At 34.0% G+C, this 18,284-nt stretch overlaps 1 protein-coding gene across 3 annotated transcripts in view; it reads left to right on the top strand.

Annotated features, from left to right (window-relative positions):
* Window positions 1–6,798: 6,798 nt before the first annotated feature.
* The window catches only part of LOC149543211 (uncharacterized), a 53,031-nt gene continuing 41,545 nt past the window's right edge, over window positions 6,799–18,284 (top strand). The window contains exon 1 of one of the 3 annotated variants that reach the window (XM_089798076.1): window positions 6,799–7,020. The gene's annotated coding sequence lies outside the window, so the exon portion shown is untranslated. Of the gene's footprint in view, window positions 7,079–18,284 lie in introns of all 3 variants that reach the window. The other 2 variants (XR_016355606.1, XM_089798077.1) reach the window with 2 other exon arrangements.

Here is an 18,284-nt window from a genome sequence, read left to right as displayed (position 1 = left end):
TTATTAATCTTTGCTTTATCTTTTCATGCACATTAACTGAATTATTAAATAACTTTATTTAATTTTCCACTTGACTTCTATTTTTAATTAATTAATTAATTTTAATCCCATGTGCACTTTATGAAATTAAAATAATATTATTATTTTCACTTATTTTATCTTTTAATTAATTTCTCATATTTTAAACTCATGCTTAGATCATGCGATCTTAAACTTTTTTATAATTAAATATCTTTTTCACTTTTAATTTATTTTAGAAACTTAATTGATAAAATATCTATTAACTTAAATAACAATAATATTTAGCATTTATTTAAAAATGAACTCTAAATATACTATTATTAAATTAAATAAATATTATCATGTTCTAAAATTTAAACTTAGAACTTTATCTCCAAATTTAATTCTTTTTATTTAATTAATTTTTCAATTAAGTAAATATTAAAGATATCATATTAATTTTTCATTAAATTAAATAATTAATTTAATCTTTTAATTAGACTTAATTAATAGAAAATACACCAAAGACTCATAAAGACAACATACAAAAACCCATCATAGAAGAACACATACAAAATCAATCTAAAGGGTTATAATCATGAATTAACGTCATTTGACACATTCAGAGGGTACTCAACTTGGATACTTGTCCTAATTACCAATTAGGACAAATGGCTAAAGGGTTTAGGACTTGGACTTAAGATTTATCTCCCCTCTCTTACTATTGAGATAATGCGATAGGGTACGCTCATCCTGGCAATTCAAGGAAGTCAATACCTAGTACCTGCAACCTGCATAAAATCCATGCATGTACATACATAATATTCTAAGCTAAACAAGCAATGGCAAGAAGTGGTGCATCGTGTAGATCCCAACTAGTAGGTGACTACAACTCCCTTCCTTAACCACATCAGAAATGCCATACATAAAGAAAGTAAACACACACCATACACATGCAGTATGGGGTAAGTATCCATAAGAAAACACATGTGATAATAAACCATCTAACTAATCATCATCAATAACTAAAAACACTGAATAATCATCATACATACATGAAATATAGAGTACCAAGTAATCTCATCATATAATAAACTGAGTATAAAACAATATCTGATAATCTCCAAAATAATAGCACTAATCATCAAACATAAAACTGGCCTAAAAGAGTTTGGCAAAGATAGCAAAAAATGTAACTTTGGGGCAGACACTACAAATTGATAGAGTAGAAGTCTTTTAATAACAATTTAATGAAAACTATTAAATATGTACAAATACTAATAATTCTTAATATAATTTATGCTTCTACTCATATCACACATATTAAAACAAGTGCCACTTAGTGGCTAAGCACTTACCTCTTCAATTATGGTAGAAACTAAAGTAGAGCAGAAATTAGATTAAAAGTAATAAATTATTATATTATTTCTAATTATTATAAAATTAATAACTTTGTTATAATCTTATCTTTAATTAAATGTATTTTAAGTAATAAATAAATTAAATAATTATATATATTTTTAATAATAATCTCATTTTTATTTAAATGTATTCTAGGTAATAAATATATTACATACATAGATACATAGATACATAGATATAATAATGGTAACAATAAATCATTTTAATTTAATTATAAATATTTGGACAATTACAACTTATAATTAATTTAAATGCTTATTTTATTTTTATTTGTATTATCCTTAAATCTTCATTTTATTTTGTTAATCTATTTATATTATATATGATTAATAACTTATTATGTTTAACCATGAAAATGTAAAAAAATAAAATTACAATTTTAAATTTAGATGACGAAAAAGTAGAATGACACACTACAAAATTGCAGAGAATAATGTCAAATGTAAATAAAATTGTTATGTTCCGCAAATTTCATATATAAGAGGTAAGCCAATCTAAGCCAATCACATTAGTAATAAATAATTTGTATAACTTTAAAACTTAAAATATTTGCATTTATACTATAAAAGTATAGAATTTATTATAAAGTAAGAAAAATAAAAAAATTATATTTGGATGATACAAAAAAAATCACTAGTTAACATCAAAGAAACAAAATGTATTCTCCTAGATTTAATGAGTGCTAAGTGTTCCATTTATTCTCATGACAGATGGATTCATGTTGAATAACTACTCATGAAACATGGGTCAATGGGTTTGACTCAAAATCACACAATTAAATCCTAATGACAATATCACAATTTGACTTACTGTGGAAATAATCTCCTACTTATCAATTGATGGGCTTAAGGGGCTTTCGAATGAATGGGTAATCAGACACAACACTTGGTGAAGGTGCAAATGGGGTTGCAAGCTTTGGGTTGAACCCTGGAGGAAACTCCATAGTTAAGCGCGCTCAGACTGGAGTAATATTGGGATGGGTGACCTCCAGGGAAGTCTCAGTGCTTCACCCCTGTGAGCATCACCTAGATCCAATGAGTGCTAAGTGTTCCATTTATCCTAATGAGAGATGGCTTCATGTTGAATCACTACTCATGAAACATGGGTCAATGACTTTGACTCAAAATCATACAGGTTAAATCCTGATAACAATGTCACAAATATCACAATTTGACTTGCTGTGGAAATTATCTCCTACTTATCAACAAAATGTATTACAATAGTACTTATTAACAACTACTAATAATCATTAAAATCTATAATGCCCCGCCAAGGGACCCAAAAAAAAATGTCCTAAAGTTTTACTAAGTTTGCCAACATTTTTTTTTTGAAACAAGAAAGAGTAACATACACATCAAACACATAGTAGCTCCCAAGAAGCTCCAGCCACAGTGACCATGAACGGATCTCAATAGTAAGAGTGAAAAAGCACTACCACCTGATCGCGTGGAACCTAAATGGCCCACTCCCACCGCGTTGAGAAGATAGTCTCAAGTCCCAAATATGATATCAAATCACATAACACAAGTACTCTTTAAGTCCAAGAATTCCTAAAAGCAATCTAACTCAAAAGTTCTAAGATAGGTTGACATCTAATTCCCAGAGGCACACAAGACACATAGGAAACCTACTATGTAAGCGGACAAGTGTCATTGCATGAATCATGCTTGGAGTTACCTAAGCAGTCCCTTAAGACTCCCGAGTCCCTAGTGATCCCAATACAACCACTAGTATCCTCTCGTACTGACAAGGCATACTACGGAATGCAAGGTCACAACCAAGTGTTCTCTCTACTCCCATCCTAGTCTGTACTAGCACTCAAGACATGGGCGAGAACATACAATTAACTCTTGTTAGGTTCATTTTACTCTCATTTAGTGTAATGTTATCACTTAATTAAACAACTTACAATGAGTTACCTTGGTAGCCACTTAGGGCCCCAACCCCCATTGCAAGCCACTTCCCGACACTACAAGTAAATAACCTACCCTAGGCTCATAAAATCACAAATCAATAATCATATAGAAATCACCTCAGTCCTATACAAGCAACTAGAAAGCATCATAAATATAATCACAATAATCACATTAGTTCTCTGCAAGCAACTGGAAAGCATCAAAGATAAATCACAATATCCATCGGTTTTCAATGAGTAACCAGAAAGTAATACCCATCGGTTCTCAATCAGCAACCAGAAAGTATCATAGAATAATACTGATCAAAGACTTCAAAATGGTCAAGTCAAACATGTCACAACATGACATCATCAAGAACAAATCAATCATAACACCTCAGTCCTCTCAAAGCGACTAGGAAGCAAATCAAATATAATTGATTGATGACTCAAAAATGGTTAAGTCAAATATCTCATAGCATAAAATCTCGCCATCCCACATAAGCACTAAAACAATAATCAACAATATAATCACACTCAACATAGAGCCTACCATCACATACCATGGTTGGGTTTAAAAGGATCGAAATCAAAGCATCATAACATCGCAAACTCATAACCCCCGAGCCTCTGGTAACACCCTAAACTAGTCAAAATCTAATCATCCCCAAACCCCCAACTACAAACAACATATAGAAAATAAGATGCAAGTACACGTTTTGGTTCATTTTGGTTCACTTAGTTGGGCTAAATACAAGGTTTCCATTTTGGTTCGAGAGTAAGTTTCAAGTTATGAAGATTCCCTATTTGCCTTATAGTTAACCCATAAATTTGTTTAAATAAAAAAAAGATTAACCCCCCCAAATATTTGAAGTCAATTTTCTAAAATTTATTGAGGGTAAATATTATATTTGTTTGAGTTTACTTATCGTTTTCCAATAGAACAATAGTAATTTCTACTAAAGTTGAATTTACAAATTTAAAAAGTACTCTCATCTTACTAACTAACACTCATAGTAATTTGAATTACATTTTATTTTAAATAAACTAATATCTATTATTAATATTCAATTAATTTTTATAAATTTATTTTAATAATTTAATACTTATTAAATATCATTGATTAATTAAGTTTTATATTAATTAAAAACTTTAAGTAAACTTTATTAATAATATAATATTTAAAAATTATAATAAATATTATTTAAAACTTAATTAAATTAATTTTTAATAAAATTTAAAAAAATGTATTACATGCATTTTAAGCCCGCCGGCTTTAAGCTGGCCGCGACCCTTTTGAACCTGCGACAGTGCTGCCATAGTAGGCTGTTGCGGCAGCGACTTAGGCCGCCATATAAGGAGGTAAGGGGGTAGGGGGTGGGTAAAACCCACCCCTCCCCAATATATATATTTTAAATTTTTTTAAAAAAATTACTTTGTTATAAAACAAAACAGTGAAACCCCCCCCCTCCTCTTAGTAATTTAAAAAAAAAATATATATATTTTTAATAAAAAATTTAGAACTACCTTGATAGGGAAAGTACGACCAACTGGTCGAATTTTTTAATTAAATCTTAATTTCAAAGCAAAACCCTTTCCCTGTTTAATTCTTAATTTTAAATCTGTTAAAGAAAGATCTTATTTATCGATTAAGAACGTTCAAGCTTTGAATAAGATCTTCAATTTTATCGCACAACCCTATCCTGTTCTTTTTCCAAATTCAAGATCCATGAAAAGAAACATTATATTAAACATTTAAAACTTCCCATACATAGAAGATTTAATCCACACACTAGAGAATCAAAATATGGTAGATTTCCTCATAAGATTATCTAAGCATCCACTAAACAGACATGATGAAGACATGAAAGAAAAGTGCGTATTAAGATATGCGAAAATCACAAACATCTACCTAGACACTGATGCTAATCGCTACGCCTAAGAAGATTGAAGAGAATCCCTCCTCTCAGAACCCTTTCCTCTTCAAAAATTCCTTCCTCTTCCAAAATTTCGATCTCCAAATTCGCGTCTTTCAAAAATGAACCCCCAAGTTGTGATATGGAGTTCTCTCCCAAAATCGGGGCACTAATTGTGTGTTCACCCCAGAGAACTCCTTGCTCACAACTCTTAACTCGTTATTACCTTTTATTTATCTTTCTTTTTATCTTCTCTATACACATTAATTAATTAATTAAATTACTTTATTTTAATTTCCACTGGACTCTTTTTAGATTAATTTATTAAATTTAATCTCATGCACGTATCATGCGATCATGAAATTTTTAATAAACTAATTTCTTTTCCCACTTCTAAATTTATTTTCGAACACTAAATTTGATAACTATTTATTATCTTAAATAATAATATTATTTAACATTTATTTGAAAATGAACTCTAAATATATATTATTATTAAATTAAATAAATATTATCACGTTCCAAATTATACTTATGACTTTTATCTTCAAATTTAATTCTTTTATTTAATTAATTTCTCAATTAACCAAATATAGTTAAATATTAAAATATCATAATAATTTTTCATTAAATTAAATCATTAATTTTAATATTTTAATTAGACTTAATTAATAGAAAATTCACCAAAGACTCATAAAACAAAATATGGAAACCATCATAGCAAAACACACACAAAATCAAACTAAAGGGTTATGATCACGAATTAATGTCATCCAACGCATTCAGAGGGTACACAACTTAGATACTTGTCCTAATTATCAATTAGGACAAATGGCTTAAGAGTTTAGGATTTGGACTTAATAATTTATCTCCCATTTCTTACCATTGAAATAGTGTGATAGGATACGCTCATCTTGACAATTCAAGGAAGTTGATACTCGATACTTGCAACTTGCATAAAATTCACACATGTACAAACACAATATTCTAAGCTAAACAGACAATGGCAGAAAGTGGTGCATTGTGTAGATCCCGACTAGCAGGTGACTACTACTCCCTTAACCACATTAGAAACACCATACACAAAGAGAACAAACATGCACACCATACACATGCAGTATGAGGTCATTATCTATAAAAAAACACATATGATAATAAACCATCTAACTAATCATTGTCAATAATTGAAAGCACTGTAATAATCATCATGCATACATGAAATATAGAGTACCAAGTAATCTCATCATTTAATCAACTGAAAGTAAAACAATATCTAATAATCTCAAGATAATGTTACTAATCATCAAACATAAAACTAACCTTAAAGAGTTCGACAGTAATATCAAAATGTAACTTGACAAACACTACAAAATCTTTTTCATTATCATTACCTTCATAATTTTTTAAATAAAAAAATATTAACACAAATTTGATTCATAGGCATATAATATTCCGATCAACTAAAAAAAACTTTCAAAACATATGGTCGTTGTTTTTTCGTTTTATTATGAAATACACAATAAATAAAAAATAATAAAAATGAGACCGCCTTGAATCAGAACACCTAAATATGAAAAAAATAAATTGCGATACTAGCTTTTTCGAAGACGGCAAAACTATTTTTTATGAAAAAACATGAATGCCATAGTTATCCGTTTCCTTTCATGAACTCAAAATATCAACCGTGCAATGAAACTAGTGTGGCAGTATATCAGGCGTTATAAACCAGTCCTATAAACCCTAATTCGATTCATACTTGGAGCCTACTAACAGCGCACACTCTCCAAGGTATTGCAACCATCACCATAAACTAAAATTGGAATCCATGCTGTTATATTTACAACAGGTATGAAATTTGTGAAAAATTCTCAGTCCGAATGGATCTCAATTTAAGACCCCAATTGGGCATTTGCCTTGTCTACTTCAGAAATTTTTATTGTGTTAAATTTCTTGCGCCGTTTTAAAAATTATTAACGCTCTAGTTTACGAGTCGGAGAAGTGCACTGTTAGATGGATTATATTCGCGAAATATGCTGTTTAAAGTCCTTTGCCTCTCGATGGTTAATGGTTAATGTTAAGTAATCCGACAAACAGCGAAAACCAAGGGCATACCAAGTTATTTTTACTATTTTCTTAAAGCATGTTTTATCTCTTTAATTTGCAAATATTAGGGGACTTTTTTTCCAGAGATCTTGAGCGTATATACACAAGAGTACCCACATAATTGCTGTTTTCAATAAATATCTATCTCATAAGGAATCAAGGTTATTGAAGGTTTTAAAATTTCAGTATTTTACCAGATAACCGAGTTGACTTAAAAGACTATAAATGTGGCAAAAGCCGCCATTTGTTCTCTACAATAACAGACGTTTCAGACCTTTAAATCTTCTGTCTCGAAAAGATCCATTCCCATCCGAACAGAAATTTTGTAATTTAAAAAAAATAAAAAATAATCTTCTTCTGCATTCCATTCAAGGACATTGCTATGACTAAACTCAGAAGGGCATAAAGATGGGTATGTTCATACATTTGTTATCTTATTTCCTTATTTTGTGCGAGTCTTACAAAAGAATAAAATTTAGTCATTTGTTGTTATGTTGTGCATGTTGAGCTCATGTCTAAGTAGTTTTTTCTACTTTGGAAGCTACACCCATTCTCCATGAATCTGTTTTGGAAAAGTCTTAAAAGTTCAAACTAAATAAGTAGCAGATGAGCAAGCTAGCTTGAAGAGTTTTTCTCATAGTTTCATAAGTTATGTACCCCGACAAATGGTTCATGCCTCCTGTATCTGAAACCTGTCATTGTAAACATCGAATATTCACATTTCAATTAAATATGTTATATCATCACAGCATCATATATAATCAAACCCAGAACATGCTCAATTGTGAAAATTTCACATTTTGATAAACGTAGCATATAGAATTTCTGGAATAAATGGAGTCTCATAAATATATCCAATTCATGACCACATAGTTGGTATCTGTGGCATTATCATTATAGTACTCGACTATATTAAAATAGCTAACCTTGTGAAAATGGAGGAGAAAAATGATGGTGACATAATCCAGAGATGCTTTATGGAGGTTTTAAATGAGGGTGACACATAGTTGGGTATCACAAATCATGAGATGGGTGTATGGCTACAAGGATGAGCTCCCATTTTTAAATTCCGAATTTTGAGGTGACACTGTAATAAGGACCCCTTTTGTTACAAGCTTATAGATGTTATTCTTAAGAGCTATGTGTCTAAATCTGAACCAACAGAGCTGGTTGTGAGTGGAAGAATTTTAATTTGGTATAAATATAACGGAATAGTACTTGACTTCTGAGAAGTTAACAGATACAACTTGATGGGTTAAGTATAATAATGCTGCATGTGGAACAACTCATAAATATGTATGCCATAACATCCAAAGTGATGGCATTGTTTAGGGCAGTAATTTTAGATAATATATGTTTATCAATTCAGAGGCACTAGTACGTACTCGAGCTACAGAGTTCTCATTTTAATAGATGTTGCCAGTTCAATTGTATTAGGTGTGTAGTGCCCTACTCGAAGATCCTTGGAAACAAGGATAAATATAAGTGAAGATTTTTTTTTTTGAACAAGTATGGATGCACACGACATACAACATACGAGGATCACAACGGAAGACTAACCAAACATCCCGACACCAACGGATCTCCAAACGCCACTACTGACCAAAACAACTGACGGCAGAAGACGCATAACTGAATTTGAATCAAAACATTCCGAATTCAAAGTGCAACACCACAGGATTGATGAGCACCTAAGAGGGTAGCCAAAACACTTCTCAAAAAGTTCAGGTCAAACTGAAAAGTGCCCACTGTCCGCTTGGACAGGTTTTTGCAAATACCAAGCGATACTTTAAATCAGCACTGAACGATATATTCCAGTATTGTACGACCTTTCTCAAGAAGGGGTGCGACACTTTCAGGGTTTGGGCGACACTTCTCAAGAGGGCGTGCGATACTTTATTAGTATTGTACAACACTTTTGTAAGGAAACGTGGCAATAAAGAATATAATCGTTTCCACATAACCCATAATAGATCTGAAATAAATATGGAATTAAAATCCACATGCAAGAGAATAGACAATATACCCACAAAATTGTGACACAAGATATACTTTGGGAAACCCTCATTGAGGAAAAAACTCAGCCTCCAAAAGCATCCATCACATTGTATTATTCAGCAAAAATACCATTGCAATACAACCGTGAAAGCCTTCATGGCCATAGCCACAACCGAGCAAACTATGTGAACAAGCATGAATTCACACATCCCATTCCATGCTTCCAACCTTCACAAATGCTCCCTTGGCTAACCTGTCAAGCCTTGTCCCACTCGACTCTTGCCTTTCTCACTCTTATTCTACAACAATTACCCTTGTGGCTGCTTATATAGTAGCAAGTCCCACAAAACCACTAAGTGGTATTACATAAACCATGTGCTACCTAACCCATTGACTCCACATTTAATATTGGGCATTTAATTCGTTTCTTCAATATTAAATAATTACATGAAATATTTTCACAATGTTACAATACAACTCATCAAGAATATTCCATGGAAATCTTTACATGTTGCACGTCCATCTAGGTGCAACATTACATAATAAAATAAAATAATAAAATATAACAATATTATGCAATGTGTGCAACACCCATTATCTCAACAATCTTTCACTTGTTGTATACATTGCATAGAGTCAATCTGTAGCCACACAAATGAACAAGGGAACAATCCCTCCCAGCACATCCACCGTCATGGATCAAAATACACCAAGTGCTCCATCTTGGTACCTGCAACAAAATAAAAGTATCCAGCATCTCGAATATGAATGATCTCACCTCCTATTATGCCACTACCACTGGACATACATAAAAGCCATCCAAAGAGAAAACCACCCAACCTGTTGCATTAGAAGATCATAAAATCTTGTACCAACTGAAATGCCAAGCACAAATAACCTGATCCAAAGGTAATCACATGTATCCGTAGTTGTCAAAATATATCCATAGCTGAAATAACACCCACAGCAAGTGCCAAACCCATCCAACTATCCATACCTCAAAAGTATATACCAATTGAATCTCATATCACTGACATATCCAATCTATAACCTGCAATCACAAGCCTCAAGAGCAATACCGACCACATATATACCAAGAAACTCCCACTGCAAAAGATAATGTCAAATCTATAACCAATCCATTCACAACATCTCAAAGAAGGGAATCCATGTAGTATCAAGGACATCCACAATACATAAACTAATATTCTGCAAGAACAACTCTCATAACAAGTCTCCAATAGTCTCCCAAATTCTCCACAACCAACAGAAGAAAGAGATAAATGAATAATCATGTCATCTCACATGACATACATGAGCACAAACTAGTGATCACAATCTCTAACCAATCTCAAATCCAATGTAGGCAAAACTGAACATGTAAGAAGATAACCAAGACCAAGAGAAACTATGCAAATCGTAACCTATATCATGTCCTTCTACACACACCTCTACATGTAAACTGTGCAAGTATGATCTCCTCCATAAAACCCCAACAAGAAGCCTTAACAACACCCAAACCATACCATATAACTAATCATGGATGTAAGCCTCTCACAAGAAGATCAAACTCAATAAAACCATTCCTAATCCAAGGAATATTCCTAATATAAAACCATCTTCCAAACTCAACCAGCATAACAACATATGCATATGGAGATAACCAATGCTTAACCATCTCTCAAATGAACCCTCTAGAACTAACTCATGTACCATAGCTCAAGATCCATATTCATGAAAGACAAGCATAAATATAATGCAATTGAGAGAAACAATGGGCTATACCTCTCAAGTAGCAAACCGCCGAGTAGACCAAGAGTGGGGAATGAGAATGCTCATCAAGATACCCAAGTCTCCAACCAAGACTCATCTAAAAACAATCTCCTCTCAAGTCCATAGCAGGTGACTACCCCTCAGACTTCCTGCTGAAACCATCAACCGTCCCAATAAATAGATCTCTAATCTAAGAGAAATCAGCATCACCATCGTCTCTAAGTATCCATGAGCACTTGTAAACAATCAATCCATGCCAACTTCAAATGCAACATAGCAATATCATGAAGTATCCAGCTTATGATCTGTGTACTCAATACCAAAAAACTAAATCAAGATCAATGTCAAAGTTCCAACCATGGCCTCAGGAACATAAACATGACAACATGATCTAAACCATCTCAACCAAAGAGATAACATGCTCCACATGAACATGCTATAACATGTCACAACTCCAAACGCGTATCAAGAGTATACCATGACATAATAATGAAACCATCCTCACACCAAGGATAACATGTCAAATAAAAGCATAAACTGTACCTTTACCGAGAACCTCGTGAGTCCTCAAAATGTAACCATCTCCACACACCATGAAGAAAACCATCTCCACACAACAGGAAGAACCATCTCCACATACCATGAAGATAACCAAGAACTCCATGAGTCTTCAAGATCTAACCATCTTCACACACCATGAAGATATCAAATGCACCATACAAATGTCAAAGACGCTTCTGCAGCAACAGGATCAAAGACAAACCTCCAACATTTGCAAACACTCAATAAATATATCAATGCCAACAACTCCCACTCAACTATGGTACCAAGTCACCGATGGCATCATAAAATCCATTTCCTACATGAAGATCCAAATCAAACCAGAAACTAATCCTGCACTATCACCCCATCACTGTCACAAGCTCCCACTAAACCATGTATCCAAGCTATCCATGACATTATGATGAAAAATATCTTCTAAGCATGAGAATCAACCAATGCATTAAACCATCAAATAACTCAAAGTGCACATCATGAGCTCCTCAAAAGAAACCAAATAACCATGATCCTCAACCAAAAAGATATACCACCATAACTGAATCAAAAATTCAAGCTAATGAATATCAAGGATGTACCTGTATATCCAATCATGTCATGTCAAAATCCATGACACCATGATCATATCCATGAACCGAGCATCTGTCTCTCAAAGTGTCCAACCTGTCAGCATAAAATAGTCAACCCTCAATCCTCCACTATGACTATACTTGGTAACAACATCTCATCCCTTTTATAAGAAGAATAAAATCAGCAAATCATGTGATTTAGGGCATAAACAATCCAAATCCAAGCCACCAATCTGAATGTGCATCAATAATGAAAGATCAATGGGCAAAGACAACCCATAACCAAGCCATAAATGCAACCTGTAAGTATAGACATCTTACAACACTGCACAACTTGTAAATCCAACAAGTCATCACACATATCCAAAACAAACACTGATAACCATATCATCATGAGACCAATTTGAATAATGAACTGAGTGTACAATGACATCAAATCTTAAATCTCCAATGCCATAAACTTACAATGTTACCATAGTCAAAATATACCATAAATTGTTCAGATCAATATATCACCAAATAAATTATGCCAAACTTGCACCAAATCTGAACCAATGTGTATACCTCTCAAAGAGCTTTCCGTTGACTACTCGAAGTTCAAAATCCGACTCCGCATGCCCAAGTTATGCTCTAATCCGTGCTCAAAATAAATAACATCTGACTTTAGGGCTCTTAAAACTTGACAAAATATCAAAATCATAGAACCAAACCTATACCATGTTGTAGTGCTCTGAATTAACTTTCCAACGCCTATAAGAACTCTGAAATTTGATATCCTGAGAGAAAGTTATGGCCGTTTTACTAAGACAGTCTTTTTACCATTTTCACTGTGATTTTTCACTTTTTTTGTGACGAAAATTTCGACGAGATTAAATTTGACGGCCATCACGGGCCAAAACTGAAAAATTCTTTCATTTCCTCTAAACATGGCCAAACTAGGGCATATTATATATCAAAATTTATGGAGACGTCAATCCGAATCCAATGGCGAGGTCTGTTTTTACCCAGAAGGTCATTTCTGCAAGCTCTCCCCCAAAACCTTCATTTAAATGAAATATCCGAAAAATCCTTTTGTCCAAAAAATTTCACATGCCCAAATCTTTTAACATCCCATCATAACAGCAAATCCAAAGCCCTCAGATCTGCAATAAATCACTCATATATCTTGCCCTTTCTTTTATCCTCTCATGCATTCTCATGGATTCAATCTAGGGTTACAAACAATAAAACCATAGCTTTGATACCACTTGTAAGAAAACTTGGCAATAAAGAATATAATCGTTTTTACATAATCCATAATAGATTTGAAATAAATATGGAATTAAAATCCACATGCAAGAGAATAGACAACATACTCACAAAATTGTGACACAAGATATACCCTGGGAAACCCTCATCGAGGGAAAAACCCAGCCTCCAAAAGCATCCATCACATTGTATTATTCAGCAAAAATACCATTGCAATACAACCATGGAAGCCTTCATGACCATAGCCACAACCGAGCAAACTATGTGAACAAGCATGAATCCACACATTCCATGCCATGCTTCCAACTTTCACAAATGCTCCCTTGGCTAACCTGTCAAGCCTTGTCCCACTCGACTTTTGCCTTTCTCACTCTTATTTTACAACAACTACCCTTGTGGCTACTTATATAGTAGCAAGTCCTACAAAACCACTAAGTGGTATTACATAAACCATGTGCTACCTAACCCGTTGACCCCACATTTAATATTGAGCATTTAATTCTTTTCCCCAATATTAAATAATTATATGAAATATTTTCACAATGTTAGAATACAACTCATCAAGAATATTCCATGGAAATCTTTACATGTTGCATATCCATTTAGGTGCAACATTACATAATAAAATATAACAATATTATGCAATGTGTGCAACACCCATTATCTCAACTTCTTCAAAGGTGGTGCAATACTTTCCAATATTGCACGACATTTCACTAAGAGATGTGCGATACAATCAGGGATTGCATGACAAATCTCTATTGGGCGTGTGACACTATATTGTATCACCCCATGCTGACACATGATCGCTTAGGAATGCAAGAAACAAACTCTAAAGATGAACTAAAGAGAAAACTAGAGTTCAAGACCTCCACACTAGGGAGTATCGGATCCACAATTCGAGGCGTAAACACTTGAATACAATACTGAAAGACGAAAACACAATCTAACCATCTAACAATCAGTGAAGGGAAAGTATAGAAGGAAACATCGCAGTGTACTAAAACAACATCGCAATAACTGAAATGACATCGCAATGAATGGAACAACCAAACTAGGTACGCGGTTCCTCCCAAACATAATAGCATCATAAGACCATCGTGGGCCCTAGCCATCCCTTGCACGTAACATCCCAAGCTATCGATTAGATCGTTGGTACTATCATATAAGGATGTCACTATTGAAACGTGCTACAACATAAGCATAAGGAAATCTAACATGCTAGAAGTAAAGCATAAGATAATCTTACAAAACAGATAACATCATCTATTATATGCTAATCATCATAATAAGGAAATGCGTCAAAAAATGACATCATCTAAACATGATATACAAGCATTCCAATGAAAGCATAATTCACAAGAAAGCATACTCCGAAACTTGAAGTACTAAGTGAAAACATCTAGCAACAGTCGCACTAGGACAATAGATTGTCTCTGTACACCGGTCCCCAGCAGTTGTATAGGTAGCTATGCCTCCCAACCACGTGGAACCCGTAGGCTCACTCCCATCGTGCTGATGGAGATAATGATCCAACCACAAACACACGTAAAGCACGTCCATGGCTAACCCACACGCTAGACAATATGATGACTAAAACCAAGAACATGGACAATGCATAAACTACAGGTCCTGGTTAGACACTCAATGAGCTACTAAGTAGGGGTTGACATCATGGAGAGTCATTTGGCATTGACAAGCCCAAGCTGGTACTAAAAGCTCTACACTTCCCAACGGAAGGAGTACATTTTGAATCCTTTCTATTATCTTTAAGTTTTATTACCACCTAGTGTTTTATTTAGTTATCGCTTGTTTACAAAGCTTTTGCACGTGAACCCTTGAGAAATACACACGAGGTTGCGGAGATAGAAGCCCCCTCCATATGCTACTCTACCCTACCCATGCTCATTTAATGATGAGTGCTCGTAGGCATGCAAATTCCCAACCCAACCCCAATGGTCATAACTTCTGGAAGTACCACGGAAGATTATGCCTTGCAAGTCGCTCGACAAATGTACGCGCACGTACTTGTGTGTGGCACACCACCATAACAAAGATCATAACACAAGGACTGGATGAGAACACAATGCAAAAATACACTCTACCGAAAATAGATTCGAGAGGAAATTTGTGACACGCATCCCAATGCAACATAAAAGTGCAACAATGGTCTGACTGACATCCAAATGGATGATCCAGGTCCACGACCAAACTCATGCTAAGAAAACTTGAGAAAATAGGGTGGCACACAAAACGAGGTAAAAAACTCCAAAAACTAGAAAACTTCAAAATTAAAACCCATTTGACCTTTGGGTACAAAAACCTCGAAAATCCAATAATATTTGGGTTTAGACACCATATGCAAAAACGGCCAGCATAACGGTGTGAAACCCCAAATCCACATCCCAAAAACAGGGAAAATGTTCATACCCGACCAACCGAGCAGAACTAGCAAACATAAACGGAGGGAACACTAGTTCTCAACCTCTTAACAAACTGCTACCAGAAATAGAAGCTGAAGCGAAGCAAAAACAAGAAAACGAGAAGGCCTTACTTGACATCAAAAGGGTTGAAACTAAAAACAACAGAATAAGATAAATCGCTAGTTGAAACTGTTGGAAATCACGGCAAAGCAAGGTCTACCTGAGCCGGATCCAATGAGACTGACCTCGCAAAGATCCCATGCTCACAACTCCCACAACGAACAGAAACGAGATCCTTCAGAAGAGGATTCTCAAAAAGCTCTCAAATTTGTATTTTCAAAAAGTGAGAAGTGAGAAAATAAATCCCTTTTTCAATACTTATTCACTTTTTGAGTGAATAGTCAATTAGGGCAAATAGTTAGTTAGATTAGTTAGACTTCGAATCAACCCAAATGAAAACAAGTTATTTGTCGTAACAGGAATTTACCTAAGGCAAAGCTGCTAGAAATTAAATTCAATAAGATTTAAAACCCAAAAACCTAAAATCACGGAAAATCACTTAACAACTTACGCGACAATGCGAACCTCTAAATGCATAGACACGCTTATTGGTCTAATCACATAATGTAGATGAGTTTGGATTTAATAATCATCGAAAGGTTTAATTTAAACAATTAAAATAAGGATACGCCAACCATACAGGGACGACATTAGTAAAATATGAATAGCTGAATCACTAACTCCATGTGCCATTGCCAGGGATATAAATCCTACACACTAAAATACACGATCAAGTGCAATTGCATATAATAACATAGCCGGAACAATAAATGCATTAAATAACATATTTAACTATTTATTTAGTTATACCGAAAATTGCATTTACATCACTCATGTTCGCATAAAGCATAAAGAGACAAGAATGAAGTAGATAATCATAGCATAAAATCCATCACATGACATAATTAGAAAATGTGTCCAAATACCAGATGATCAAATACCATCATAGACCTTCTGTCATCTCAAAATGGCATCAACATGCAAAAATGATAAACTGAACAGCATAGTAGTATAGCATCTATGGTACTGAATCAAAGCATAACATTCGACCCTCAGGTCATCTCAAAGTACATAATAATAAGAGTATCAAGTATCTCTCGAATCAAAAATAGACAAGGTACAAACTGCAAACACGAGAGGCACTACAAGGTGTACTTGGTATGTGCAAAGGTTTTCTGCATTTGATTTAAATAGGCTCTCGATAGAAGCATGCCATAGAATGTGTCTGTTATTGAAAAACTTGCAAATTGCGATAACAAGAGAGAATTCAGTTCCAGAAGTTCTACCAGAAACAAAATTTTATTGTGAGTGTGTTTTCTTATGTTCTTGAGCTATGATTTTCTTGGATTTTTGCATCTTTTAAACCCTCCAGTCTCAACTCATAGAACTTTTGCATGTTGTCTTTTTGAGGAAATAAATTGACTTATAAGCACAAAAGAGTAAATTCTGAAGAGAATATTCAATATGGTTTTTAGATTGAATAATGAGAGTTCTATTGGAGACCTCACCTTTAAAATACAAATTTTTACAACATAGTTACAAAAAGGTGCCATGTCCAAAACAACTATAGGGTTAAACCCACAGAAGCTTGATAACAAGCATAACGATATTCAGCAATTTTACAAAATGAAGGAAAAGAAAGGTCCAATAACCAGAGAGCTTATTAACTTGCAACCTGATGGTGCCCAATTTTGTATTGCCAAATTCTGCTTGGTCTAGGTCCCTTTGTGCATAGGGCCTCACTATGCCCATCATATATTACCAACTTGAGAAAGTCCTAAATGGTTCTTCTTTGGTCAAATTCACATGTAAGTGATTCCTTATCATTCTCCATATCCCTATTAGTTGCTGGAAGTTGCAAAAATCCAATAAGTTTTAAGTCAAGGGTGTCTCAGGTCATCTTGTAGGAACTAGGTGGAGATTTGGGATTTGAGAGTTTCTCATCCCACCATACCTTTTCTTTGACCCCCACCTTTTCTCTTTTTCCTTGTTGGGATTTTTGAATTTTTACCCTGGCATCTTGACACCTATTTCCTTAGACTCTGTACGTTGATGTTTTCACTATGTTATCTTTTGGAGATGTGGCTCTTGGTCATTCTTTTGCCCACATGCCTTTTGGGCCTTTTGGCATGAGTTATATTCTATGCTTCCTAACCCTCACATTTCAGATTGTGTCACCTTTCCGGGTTTGTGATTTCATCCCTATTCTCACTTAAATGATTTGGGTACAGGTTCTATGGTGTTCCCAATCCTTGGGTCCTAATATTTTCCTTCACATATCTTTTGAGTTGGTGATTCAAAGGTACCTCTATTTGTTTTC

This window comes from Cupressus sempervirens, chromosome 8 (assembly GCF_028749045.1).
Source record: "Cupressus sempervirens isolate cs-2001-9-10 chromosome 8, ASM2874904v1, whole genome shotgun sequence".
NCBI lineage: Eukaryota > Viridiplantae > Streptophyta > Pinopsida > Cupressales > Cupressaceae > Cupressus > Cupressus sempervirens.
The sequence above is the reverse complement of the archived record's forward strand: the minus strand, read 5'-3'. Positions and strand labels throughout refer to the sequence as shown.